This window comes from Carassius carassius, chromosome 35, assembly GCF_963082965.1.
Source record: "Carassius carassius chromosome 35, fCarCar2.1, whole genome shotgun sequence".
NCBI classification, from domain to species: domain Eukaryota; kingdom Metazoa; phylum Chordata; class Actinopteri; order Cypriniformes; family Cyprinidae; genus Carassius; species Carassius carassius.
This window is the reverse complement of record NC_081789.1, coordinates 20,720,617-20,727,943: the sequence shown is the minus strand read 5'-3', so window position 1 is coordinate 20,727,943 and position 7,327 is coordinate 20,720,617. Positions and strand designations below refer to the sequence as shown.

The 7,327-nt window shown below is 35.9% G+C and overlaps 1 long non-coding RNA gene across 1 annotated transcript; it reads right to left on the bottom strand.

The window, feature by feature from the left end:
* Window positions 1–4,336: 4,336 nt before the first annotated feature.
* On the bottom strand, window positions 4,337–5,889 carry LOC132115752 (uncharacterized). Its single transcript, XR_009425556.1, has 3 exons — window positions 5,093–5,889; window positions 4,845–4,959; window positions 4,337–4,606 (listed from the first exon to the last, which is right to left on the bottom strand). It is a non-coding gene; the product is annotated as an uncharacterized LOC132115752 (long non-coding RNA).
* Between the last annotated feature and the right edge of the window lie 1,438 nt (window positions 5,890–7,327).

The window sequence follows — 7,327 nt, the reverse complement described above, 5'->3', positions numbered from 1 at the left end:
TCTTGACGTTCAACATCTTTTATTTTTTGCATGTGTCTGTTTATTTATTTGGAAATGCAATTTGTGGGAAATTATAGTTCAGAAAATAATTTAATGGTAGCATATATTAGACCTATCCTCCTTATTTCTAATTTAAAAAGAAGCAACAGCAGTTAAAGGACAGGCGAGGACAAATCTCTATCAAGAGCTTTGGATTTCAACCAAAGAGACAAAAACCAGTCAACATCACTCTGATTGGTCGAGGCAGCACATATTCATAACACAACCAGTAAACGCCTCTCTGATTGGCCCCGACAACACGACACGAACACGAGTGTTCAACCATTGCAGTCATTTAGCCTCCTTGTTAGTGCTTCTGCCTATCATGCCGGAGACCTGGGTCAGAAATGAACCTAGGGAAATAGCACCAAAATGATTAAAAACATGCCTTAAATTCAAGAAAAGCGATCAACATGACAATGTATGAGTTTTTGTTATCTTCATTTATAACATAGAATAAACAGTAGTTCTACAACATCACATAAGCAACAGCGCTATTTTTTTTCCTTCAGAATATCGGCATGATTGATAGTGTAATATCAATTTTGTACAAATTTTTAATGAACAAGAAGTTTATATTAGTTGACTTTTAGACTCAAATTCAATATTTTTGTTGTTGTTTTTGCAAACAAAAATAATTAATTTGCTTTGACAAAGCATTGTGAAGTTATACTAATTAGCCACAATTTCATGTTTTGGAAGCAAGAAAAATGGGGAAAACAAAATAAACAGTGAAAAAATATATATACATTTATACAATATATTGTAAATTGACCATGTAGAGGCTAGACACATTTTAACAAGTGAATCACTTCTTAGTTCATGCCCATTCCATTCTTTTGCCTTCTTGTCCACAAATTACATGGCTCTTTTCACCCAAAGATTTTGTTGTTTATAGCAAAAAGTTTAAATATGTAAATGCATAAAAGTAATAATTTAACATGACAACAAAATAATGTACATATTTTTATTTAATTCAAACTCTGTATAAGTACCATAAAATAATGTGTTTTGGTATCAAAATGTTATAAGTAAAAAATATGAAATAAAATAAAAAGCTAAAATAAAAGTTAAATAAAAAATAAGGTCTGGACAAAAGAACTAGTATTCTGACATTTTAGCTTAAATTTATGATGAAATATGGTGTTAATACTTTTCTGAGGTCTATTACAGTATATTTCAATAAGAAAAAAAGAGAACTCACTGAATGGCATCAATAGGGCAGAGGCCTACATTTTGTATCCTGTAACTTTTTTTTTATGTGGACAGCAGTTTGTGATGTTGTGAGACAAGGGCAGATTGAATTAAGAGGTACTATGATAAGCCCATAGGAAACAAAAAAATAAAAATAAATAAATAAACAAACAAACAAGCAATAGGCATTATTTTGTCAAATATTATTTAAATCAAACAATAATCATTTATTTAAATGAATGTGAAGTTAAATATGGGGGAAATAAAAATACATAAAGTTTCCTGCTTTGGCAGGTGACTTGATTAAGCAGCATTGTAGCCAGCAGAAGAGTTATATACACAAACCTCATCTTCACTCTTGTGAGTCTGATGCATGTTAATTTGGGTCACCACAACCAAGCAGGAAGAAGAACATCAGAACTTCCTGCCACAGAGATGCCATCTTATAAAACCTTTCTGTAAACTAAGTAACACTGCATCATGTTAATTCCAGTTGGTAAGATTGAAACGGGCTTACATAAAAAGAGCCCCACATCATTAGGCCACAGATACACCACAGCTGGAAATTGATTGGAGCCTGGGGAGAGAATGGTACCAAGATAATTAAAAACTCAAGATATGGGTTAAGATCCATCAATCTATCCATTTTCCACACCAATGTATCCTCTGCCGTGTTGTTAGGATAGAGCTAATCCCAGCATCTTGGGCAACAACCTGAACGGATGGCCAGTCATACACAGATACACACACATTCACACCTATGGACAATTCATAGTTTCAGTTCTCCTACACGTTTTAGGATTGTGGGGGAAACCACAGCACCCAGAGCAGACCCATGCAGACATTGTGTAAAAGTGACACTGTAGTTTTGGATTTAAACTCAAATTAAATGTTCTATTTTGCAAACAAAAATACTGCCATAAAAAGGTGTAACATTGCATCGATCAGTCACACCATTAAAACCACTGACAGGAGAGATAATAAAATTGATTATATCGTCACATCGGCACCTGTTTAGGGGTCGGTTATATTAGGCAGCAAAGTGAAATTCAGTTCTTGTGTTGGAAGCAGGAAAAATGGGTGAAAAAAGTGACTTGGGTCAAATGACTTGACATGGGTAAAATATTAATGGTCAGACAACTGGGTCAGAGCATCTTCAAAATGGTAATAGTAAAGGGGTATATCTTCTATGCAGTGGTTAGTACCTACCAAAAGTGGAGCGAGGAAGGACAACCCATAGTCAGGGTCACTGATGCACATGGGGAGCGAAGGCTTGTCTGTCTGGTCTGATTGCATAAAAGAGCTACAGTATCTCAAATTGCTGAAAAACGTAATGCTGACAATGACAGAAAGGTGTCAGAACACACAATGCATCAAAGTTTGATGAGAATAGTGCCGCACATATGCACGCTTATTAATCTGGAGAGCCCGGTCCGCCTAGTGACCATCTGAACTGGACCACAATGTAGTGGAAGAAGGTTGTCTGTGTAACCTCTCTCTCCCGGGTCCTAACCGCCACACCTTGTCCTCGCCCCGAGTGGGCCTCGGACCGGGGTCTCCGGCATGGGAGGCGGACGCACTTACAAGGAGGCTAAATGACTGCAACCACTAGCTGTCTGTCACTAGTGCATCTCTTGAGATCAGGGGAGTGAGGTTTACCTGCACAGCACCTACTCGCTGGCCTCTGATACACCTGTCTGTTAAATCATGTTTTCTTTTAGGTCAGCTGGATTGCCAGGTATGTTTGTGTCATTTGCTTGGGGAAGAGATTGCAGCAGGATGCACTATGGGAAGAAGACAGGCAGGTGGAGACTATTTCATGCTCTGGGCAATGTTCTGATGGCAAATCTTGGGTTCTGGCATTCATGTGGATGTTGCAGGCCACATACACCTCTTGATGACAATGATGTTCCCTGATGGCAGTGGCCTCTTTCATCAGGATAATGCACTCTCAATTAGGAGGCCATAATGATGGGCAAATTTAGCCAGGATGCCAGGGTTACACTTCTACTCTTTCTAAAGAACATCTTGGAAATTTGTATGACCACAGAGAGTCAGAACATCAGTAATGATTTATCTGAAGGACGATGCTTCTTGAGTCATTATACTGGAGTACTAGGGCCTACACAGACCACAGGATGAGCCCCCCCTTCTAGGCCTCACTAGCACTCTTCCAGCAACAGCTTAGTTTTCCCCAGGAGGTATCTCTAACCAGGTTCAACCCTGCTATACTTCATTGGGAAACCAGGTAAGAGCTGTATAGCTGCTAGCAACGGCATCAGGATGTTATAGCCTGCTATGATATGCAACCATCATCCCAGACCACAAAAACCTGACCTAGCTTTCATATACCTCACTGACCTTTGCTCGATTTAAATTAGAAATTCAGACCCACTTTCTGACAAATACAAATATATCCATGGTATAAATTGCTAGCCAAAATGTAAATGCAGTAGTCTGAACAAATGTGAAATGCAACTAGGCTCTACTGATTTTTTAGATAAGTACAACAAAGACATACGCATGACTTTATGGAAACACATTGCCCACCAACCAATTCTTTAAGCACCCACATTTTCTCACAAAACCCACCCTGTGCACCTCCTCTCAAACCAACATGTGCATGGAATGTAATGCATAATGCATGGGGATGGGGGTTTCAATGTGCACAACTGCAGTTTTTCACATGCACACATGCGTTGTCTAACCGTTTTTCATATGCTATATTAGTATTTAAAAGTAAGACATTGTACATAAGTTAGATATGCTATGGTTTATGTGATGTATTTGTATTGTGAAAGTGGAAAACCCACACAACTACGTAGATTTGAGTGTCTTAACCCACAAAAGGGTTAATGTGTGAACGTTTTACTTTTATCTTCTATCTACCAACTGACACAATCACACATATTTATGCACAGAATTACTCAGAATTAACATTTTAACACATTTTATTCATTCATTTACTTTTTTTATCTGCCATAAGGAATTTTAAAGAACAAATTATTTTTAGAATTTTACATTTTACAATTGTCAAGCTCAATATTATTATTTTTTTAATCATGCACATCACTGCATTATACTTTGCGCAAAACATTTTTAATGAACCATGTGCAAATAACATAAAATCCAACACAAACATCACAGATATATGTTAAAAATTTGGATAGATCAACTGAAGTAGTTCTTAGTTCATCCCGTTGTATTCCATCGTGATGTGGTATTCAGCATTGATGCTGTTTTAAATATTGATGCAGAGTTTACGGGAAGGGCTTTTGTTGCCTTTTTCTTGTTATCCACATAATTCCTGGCAACAATGGCCAAAGGGATTTTTGGATCAGCGCAAACAAAACGACCTCTGACAGTTTTAAATCTGTAAATAAATAAAAGTAACCATTTAGCATGACAATACAAAAAAATATAAAAAGGAACATATGATTACCCAAATTTAATAATTTGTTAAATTAAACAATGTTGTGGGTAAAATGACCATGTACTGAAATAAAGCCTAGAAAAAAAAAAAGTAGTATTCTCAAATATTGGCATGAAATATTGTTGAATAGTTGAGATATAACACAGCATTTATGCCTCAATATGAAAAAAGAACTCACAAAATAGCATCAATATGGCAGACGCCTGCATTTTGTATCATGTAGCATTCAATTATTTCCTTGCGAGGAACCCGATTTGATGTCTTGAGACAAAGGCAATTTGCCCGGCCACTTACTACAAACACCAAAAGGAAACAAAAGCATTTTTAACACAGACATTCATGTTGACAATACCATTTAATTCAAAAATAACATCATATATTTGAATTATTTTGAAGAATTAATATCAATACGGAGGTATTTCTTACTTTGGCAGTTAACTTGAGCGAGCAGCATTGTAGCCAGGCACAGCAGAAGGGTTACCGAAACACACCTCATCTTCTCTTGTGAGTCTGATGCGTATTACCTCAGCTCACCACTACTTACACTTTTATAAACACTCACAGGGGGGAAAATAAGCATCAGAGCTTCCTACCGCAAAACTATCACCTGTCCGCTCGGAAACAAAAGACCCCCTCATCATCTCATGGGCAACCATTGTGTTTAAAAAGAAACATTCACAGCTTTCTTAAATTCAGTTGTTTACATGATCATGAGAGCACGGTCACTGCTAGTGCAGGTGTGTCTTACAGTGGAAAGTACCAAGATGTTCACATAATGAAGAATAAAATAAATAATGAATGAACTTTGCAAATGATATATTGACTGACTATTACATCAGTGACTACAGTGTTTAATTTGTGTAAAGTCTGTTTCACTTTCACCTCATTTTAATGCTTCTGGTAATACATAATTAACAAATTGTTAAATTAAAAGTGTTTAATGTATTAAAATAGTAGCTTATAATGTATATGTACATAGCTAATATTTTACATACATTTCTAGCAAAAGAAAAAAAATAATAAATGTAAATGACACTGTAAATATTCTGAAATTGCTCTTCATGAGTTCATTCTAACGTAGTAATATTGAGAGTTAGTGTTGGTTTCCTGCTGGTGTGGTTAGTGTTTAGAAGGGGCTTCTGTGTCAAAGTCTCTGTGGTCATTCACCGAACTTGGGGGGAAATACGCATTAAGCATGCATACAGCCTTTTTCCAAGTAGACAGGCCACAATTTCTAATAATCAAACCCATTAAGGCATATGTGAGTGTTTCATCTGGAAATAGTTAATGTGATGTTGAATGTCATTTAAAAAAAAAAAGGTAAGCAAATTTTTTAATGCAATTTATACACATTGAAAAAAACATTATATATATATATATATATATATATATATATATATATATATATATATATATATATATATATATATATTCCAGTGACTAAATAATACAAATTGGAGTATTTAGGTTTGAAGGCCTTAATATTGTCAAGAGATAACAGATTTAATATTGTGTAGCACTTTATTTTACAGTGTAAATAATATTGTCAAGAGATAACAGATTTAATATTGTGTAGCACTTTCTTTTACAGTGTCTTTGTTACACTTATGTATTAGTATAGGAATAACAGTAAATTATGCATAATTACAAGAAATGAACCTTAAACCTTACTCCTGCTAACTGCTATCCTCCTAACAAGGATACCTTTAAAATATCAAACCAAAATATAAACCAAATATTGTAAAATTTTAGCAGATATCAAAGCTGGTGCGAATAAGAAGCGGGCATCTTTTTATATGCATCTATAGAGATCAGGGAAAGTCATTGTGGTGTACTGCAACATCATGACCTTTAGCATGTTTTATGTGAAGATCAGATGAGGCTTGGCAGCGACTGCAAGTGGCCCACAAAACTTTTCCTTCCTCACAAATGCTCTTAGACACATTTATATATACAGCAACGGCAATAAACAAATAAACACAGATGCACCATTTTGCAAACCTTCTAAACGAAGAGTGGCACGCTATCGCTGAATGCTAGCATACGTGATTTCCGTTGCACTAGATTGATTGATTGATTGACTGATAGGTCAGCCTTTTCTCATACCTGACAGGAAATTTCTTTGCAGCAACACCAAGCATGGGCCAGATAATATGTACTTTGACAGGCAATATAAACGACACAATATGCAAAACAACAAACTACAGATTGTGGGGTAGCATTTGAAGGTATTAAGCCGTGAAAATGACTGGATCCTACAGCAGAAGAGGTTTCATTATATATACAGTAGCTGGAAACAGCCAGACATGATACTTTTTAAAAACCCCAATCTTGATGCCTGAGCTATAAATGTCATGTGACTAATTACCGTGGAGCCACAGAAATATGACGTCATGACCACAGTGACACCACAAAAGCACATATACTGTAACATAATGTCAATATTGCAGTTTATGTTGCTTGAAAATTTTATGAATACCTGAAGTATGGTGTAGTTAAGACATCTACCAGCAGGGTATTGTTGATGGAACAGGAACTGTTGGTCTGGGACATAATTCACACATGAATTAAATTCACCATTGAATTAAAACTGCACAGATAAGAGTTAAAATATGAATATTTAAACCTGTTTATTGTGTATGACCAGTTAAAAAGGCCAGT